Source organism: Corythoichthys intestinalis, chromosome 12 (genome assembly GCF_030265065.1).
Source record: "Corythoichthys intestinalis isolate RoL2023-P3 chromosome 12, ASM3026506v1, whole genome shotgun sequence".
Classification (NCBI taxonomy): domain Eukaryota; kingdom Metazoa; phylum Chordata; class Actinopteri; order Syngnathiformes; family Syngnathidae; genus Corythoichthys; species Corythoichthys intestinalis.
In genome coordinates, this window is record NC_080406.1 from 28,656,813 (window position 1) to 28,663,483 (window position 6,671).

Here is a 6,671-nt window from a genome sequence, read left to right on the forward strand (position 1 = left end):
AGCCAATGCTTGGCAACAAGGTAATTTTGGGCTATTTTAGGTCATACGTGTTGATTTCCAGTCACTTCCTGTTGGTTTTGGGACATTATATGTGTCACTTTCTGTTGATTTTGGGTTACAGAATAGGAAGTGAGCCAGGAATCTCCCAAATGAATAGGCACCGACTCAAAACTCAACAGGAAGTAAATGCCCTAAAATGAACAGAAAAGTGACCTGTAAATGCCCCAAAAATCGGAAAGAGTGACTGCGAATGCTCCGATTTCGAATTAATGAACGTTCATTCGCCTTTCTCGGTCTTAATGGATTGGGCGTTGAGCGCCGTCAGTGGCAGCCATAGAGTTAACTGAGGCACTATTAAGGTGGAAAGTTTTGGTAGCAACTTGTTGGTTGCAATTAAGGGTTACTTATTATCCCTGAAAGGGTAGGATTTTCTATCTCTTGTTTTTAGTATATCAGCCACAAAAAAAAAAAAAAAATAAATAAATAAATAAAAAGATTCATTTTTTATATTTTATTTATTTTTCCTTACGTGTTATATTCAAATTTTTATTGACTTTGAAAGACAAGGTATTTAGTTCTGCATATTTTATGTTCATACATTATTTTAAAAAATGTAATTTTTGTGAAAGATCGTGTTTAAGTTTCATTGACGCCAATAGACGTCCAATTCACCTTGACGGGCAAACTGCCTCCCCTCCCAGTTCAAGTGGGTTGGAAGTCTTCTCACCCTCAATGCAACTAAGGCCATTGTAAATTATAAGATGTATATGGTGATGCTTGTTATTTTGCACTTGCTTGAAGTGTGAGAAAAGCAAAAAGCAGGGGAAAACATTTTATATAGGTCAGAAAGTTTTCTTCATCTTGCTGTTAATTATTCAAACTTTGCTGTGTGTTTTCCATTTGAAGCAAGCGAGAGTCTGCTTTTCCCAACTTTTAAAGCATTCCATCTGGATTTTCTAGACGTGACTTCCTCTTGCTTTTTGGCACTGACTTTCATAACAAATGTTCATGGTTTTTTATTAGGCTTTGTGACTAAGATTCCCACTATTATACGAAGGTGTCATGCTAGTTAAATACTCCCCAAAATTTCAGGGAACGAATCAGTGAATAGTAAAACTGGCAGCTTCTGAATTTTGAATTGTTGGGCTGTTTTACAGTATTTCACCGAGGGCTAGAAAAATTGGGACATTTTTTGTAAAACCGAACAAGGAGCCCCCTCCCTCCCCTTTCCCCAAAACAATTTACATAACATTTTTGGGGTTTTATAGACAAGTTTCCTGAGCAAAACATGGGCGGCGCCATTTTTGATCATTTCTGCTCCTAACCTCCGGTTTAGACAGAATAACATTAAGTGCAGTTGAAATGAGCAGTGTGTTGACAAAGTTAAAACTGCAAAATCAAACCAGAGGAACCCACGGAATTCCGAAAATGAGTTCAGCACGATGTAGATGAGACTCCGAAACTGGTGCTATGCATGAACTCCTGGACGCGCCTATATATATGGTTGGAAGTGGAATGTTTTGAACACAGCTTCAAAGCACCAGTGTGGATCTACAATACCATCTACCATCTGCCATACGCTCTTAATTGAAACCAGCTGAGAACTATAAGTTAAGGATCTGCTTTAAACCTAACGATTTACCTAAAAGATTGTATGTTTGTTCTTATCAAATCATTGATTATTCGTGGACAAAATTATAACATGTCAGCCTGTGTTGACGTGAGGTGTAGATTGATACGCCGACCACTTGAATGACCAAAATGAGGTGAAATTACAAATATTACAGTTGCCGAATGCAGAAGGGCTGACACGGATTTTGTTATTACAAGGAAATTTTACAAGGTATGTACATATAAACAAAAACACTATCATTCTTTTTTTATTGTAGATATTGATATCTACATTTGTAATAAAACATTTGGGAAAACATGATTCAATTTCTTGTTTTATTTAAAATTGGTTGGTGCATGTGAAAAACAGGTCAATAAATCACAATTTATAAAATTATTACAAAAATATTAACTGTTACGTTTCTAGAGCTGGGGACCAAGATGCAGAGAGGGGAGGCAAGGTGGCAGAGATAACAAATGTTTATTGCAGAATATAAAGATGGTCTGTGTCCAAAAAGTCAGGCGGCAGTTGTTGAGTGACCAGGTAAGTTGTCAAGGCAGGCGAGCAACGTAGAATCTGTATGCAATGCAAAGCGAGTAGAATATCGGCAATACTTCGAACAAAGCAAATGCTAGAGTCACAAACTCGTCAAGTAGAGTAGTTGATCTGGCGATGATGCCTGGGACTTGCTTAAGTAGGCTGCTAACGATGATTGACTGCACCTGGTCCCTGGCTCACCCATCTGCCCAATCCTGCAATCAAGACACACACACACACGCACACACACAAACCAGGAGGAGAAGCAGGGCTCAGGGGACGGAGGCCCTAACATTAACGAAGGTGAAGCATAAGCCCAGCCGTTCATCATCAAAGTAGAACGCACGTAGTCTTGATATATGTCCATCGACGTAAATTAAGTGTTGTTATGAGGCACATCAATTTGTCTTCCCTTGCCGAACAGCGTTTTCCACCTGTAAACAAACCAACAAAACACTTGTAACACTTGCATTTATGCGTTTTCATAATTGTGCCATCCTACACGTACTGATTAGCAACAGGCTAGCAGCAGATAGCATGTGTTGTAGCCACTGCAGTACAGTTGTTATAGTAAATATTAAACATCATCATAATTACAAACATCATCGTAATAACAATATTACAGACAAGAAGTCATTTCATGCGCAAGATTTTAGCTTTTACTGTTTTTTGAGCACCATACACATGAAAATGCAGGAATAGGAAGAACATACCTTCCATAACACCAGCGGCAACATGGCTACATAAACACCCGGTCTTTGTGGTGGCACGGGCTTGGTTCCACATTTGTCTTTATGAACATGTTGCCCTCCCATGTCGTAATGATGGCAGATGGAGGTGGTATTTCAGAATGGTCTTTTTTGATGGATTTTGATGAGTAATGTTACTCCAGCTCCAGCTGTTGTTTTCGATGGAGAAAGTGTGAAACGGAAGTCGCGAGCAGAAATGCAGAAGTAAAGCGGAAGTACCCGCATCTTGTCTATAGAGGTCATTACAAAGTCCTATCTGATCGAATTCAAGCGATAAACATTTAGGCTAAAGATGTGAAGATGAAAAGTAATTTTTTGGTTTGTTTGACATGAAAGCAAATTAGTTACGTTTGCCACTAAATCAAAGTACTCTTTATAGCTGATTTCTAGGAGTACTAACATGAGAACTTATGGTGATTCGAGCTCCGTTCCCACACTAGCGACGTAACCCGAATTTCCACGTTAATCGGAATTAGTGATGCAACGATTAATCGATCAACTCGAGTGTTTGATTAGAAAAAGAGATTAGAATTAAATTTTGCTGCTTAGAGTATTCGTTTAATTAAAGTGGCTTTGTAATGGTCAGTGTTGTTAATCTTACTGAAAAAAAGTAATTAATTATAGTTACAAATTACTTCTCCCAAAAAGTAATTGCGTTAGTAACTCAATTACCTGAATGTAAGAGTAATTAGTTACTTGGCAAAGTAATTGGTGATAATTACTTTTTTTTTTTCCCCTTCAAAAAAAAAAAAAAAAAAAAAAAAAAAGTTTTTTGTGAAGGTTTTTGGTACAATTGGCCCAAGCCCAATTCTTTACCCTAATTTACTCTTTACCCTGAATCAACTGTTAAAAGTTGTTAAAATTGCTCCCATTATTGCATTAGTTCCCTTCTCTCTACTTTCGACATATGAAAGTTTTAAAACTGTTTCATCATTTAAAGATAGAGTCAAGTCAAGATTTTGCCGATTTAGAAGTATTTTAGATAAAAAGTTACTTAGGTTCGCTAGGAAGGTTCTCTACAACAGAGCAGTCCTAAAAAGTCTACTGCTTTAAGATGGCGGCTGTCTACTAACGCTTTTAGTGCCATGTCTGTCATTTGCATCTAGTTATATCTATATACAGTACATGTGATATCTACCATGTCTACCATATCTACCATAACATGTGGGCGTAGTTTGTAGGCTATCGGCTACAACATGTATTATTGGAGCTACCTAGCATCGCGTTTGCTCGGCGTCGCAACTTTTTTGCCTCCTCCCCACTCCTGTTCTGCTCTGTCGTCTCGGTGAGTCCGTCTCCCTCAGACTTTTCTATCAATATAGTAACGCATAGTAATGCATGCCTTTCCGTCCTCAGTAACGGTAACGGCGTTGCCAAGATGAGAAAAGTAATTAATTAGATTATTCACTACTGAAAAAAATAACACCGTTAGTAACGCCGTTATATTGTAACGCCGTTATTAACAACACTGGTAATGGTTTGCTTTGAAAGTGTTTGCATTTAATTTTATTGATTTGGATGGATACACTGCCCACTATTCTGCCTCATTTCACATGGCTGAATCCAGCTGCTCCCTGTTAAGACCAACATAAGCTAAGTTTTTGTTTGAGCTTGTTTTTTAATGTATTCGTAAAATAGTTTATAAGAATATTTAGCCGTTTTTTGTGGGGGTATGTGTCTGAACCATTTGTTTAGAGCATTTTTAAAAAAAAGTTAGCGTTTTATAGCATTTAAGCTAGTGGATTTTTGCTATGCAAATTAGCCAATTGTTTTTTGTTGTACATAGATCCTCATTTTTAATTTTTTTTTAATACCGTTTGAGGCTCAGTTTAGGTATTTTTTTATGTTCCTTATCCGATTACTGGATTATTCGAACAAATTAGTTCACCGATTAATCGATTACTAAAATATTCGATAGTTGCAGCCCTAATCGGAATTAACCCTTTAAATCCCCTAAATACCCAACAAATCTCAAAATAACAATCCAAAAGCATGTACTATACATCATATTAATAAAATAAAGTACAAAATAACATACTGTGAGGTACGTTGTGTTAAATGCCGATACCGTAATTTCAGTCAATAAGACGCTACTTTTTTCCCTCATTTTGAATCCTGCGGTTTACAGTCCAATGCGGCTTATCCGTTGATTTATTCGGGTTAATAGGCAACACTTTATTTGACAGCGGCGTTGTAACACTGCCGTAAGACCGTCATAATTATGTCATGACACTATCATGGGCATAAATGAATGCTCATGACAGATGCCATTAAGTGTCATCCTCCAAATTATGTCACTAACTCCATTCATGTCCAGCTTGGATCTTTTACATCCATTCAACAGTGAGATAATTTGCCGGATGACACAAAATGGCATCTGTCACAAGCATTCTTTAATGCTCATGGCAGTGTCATGTCATAATTATGATGGTATTATGACAGTCTTATGGCGCCACTGTCAAATAAAGTGTTACTAAATAGCATAACTAGCAATTAATGAAACAACTGGAACAGTAACTGGAGAAATAATTCGCATAGAACATGATTTTTTATTGTTATTACATCTGTAGTGCTGCAGTGCATGCTAGGAGGCATGTTGGACGATAACAGTGTTGACAGCAGATGGCAACAGAGGTTGACTGTCTCCCCCAAGGGAGCAGTGATGGCAAAATAAAGCTTCTTGAAGCAATGAAGCTTTGCAGCCAATTGGTTCAAAGTTTCATGGTGGTTCATTTGTTCTTATGACAGTCTTATGATGTCACTGTCAAATAGTGTTATCGGTTAAAATCTCTGGTGCAACTACCCCATAATACAGTGAAGACAGCTGCGGCTTAATAATGAACAACTTTGGAGTGTGGCGGCTTATAGTCATGTCCGCCTTATAGTCGAAAATTACAGTATATTCAATGACTGTTCGGGCTTTACTCATGAATGAGTCGCCTTGCCGAGAGAACGGGGTTCTGTAGAAAGAGTAGAGTAGTGAGAGAGGGGGGATATCATGGTCGCCAGCATTGCATCACTCAACGCGAGCCTGCCGTCCAAACTCCAAAAACCGGATTGGGACTTGTAAGAGAAGTCGGCACCGGGGGAGAAGCAGCAGCATGAAGGCAAGCAAGCGGCAGATCTCCCGGCCGAAAGGAACTGTAGGAAGGCAGCCACGCTGCTGGGGGTAGAGGGGATCCCGACACTGTTTACGCAACTAAAAGACAAAACAAAACACAAAACAAACAAACAAAAAAACAAAAAAAAAACATTGGAGACAAAATTGCGGACAAGACTCTTGCGACAAAATCACGTAAGTCAGGTACAGTACATCGTAACCAGGGGTCTACCAGTATTAGTTTATTTATCTATTTATTTTTTCACACCACTCAGGAAACGATTACTTACTTACTTACTTACTTACTTAAAGGTCATCTTAGTCTTGTTGTACATCACAAAAAGCTGGCTTTAAATAGGGGTGTGTAGACTTTAATTTTTTTTTTTTTTTTTTAATATATATCCATCCATTTTATATCTTGGTGAAACTGTCAGTGGAAGTCTGTGCTCTGTTCTACAATGAAACTTTGCAAAATGAATATCTTTATGACAATGTCAACAATTTAAACAATTCGTTTTTGCCCCCTAACACTCAATTGTGTCAGACACTTCCCATAAAAGTCTCCCAAGCTTATTTGTGCCTTTGATTGCTAACCTTGGACCTCCTTGGGACTGTGTCATCAAATTTCACATGCATTACTTTCTTGGTCTAACTGCTGCTGCCTTTCATCAAC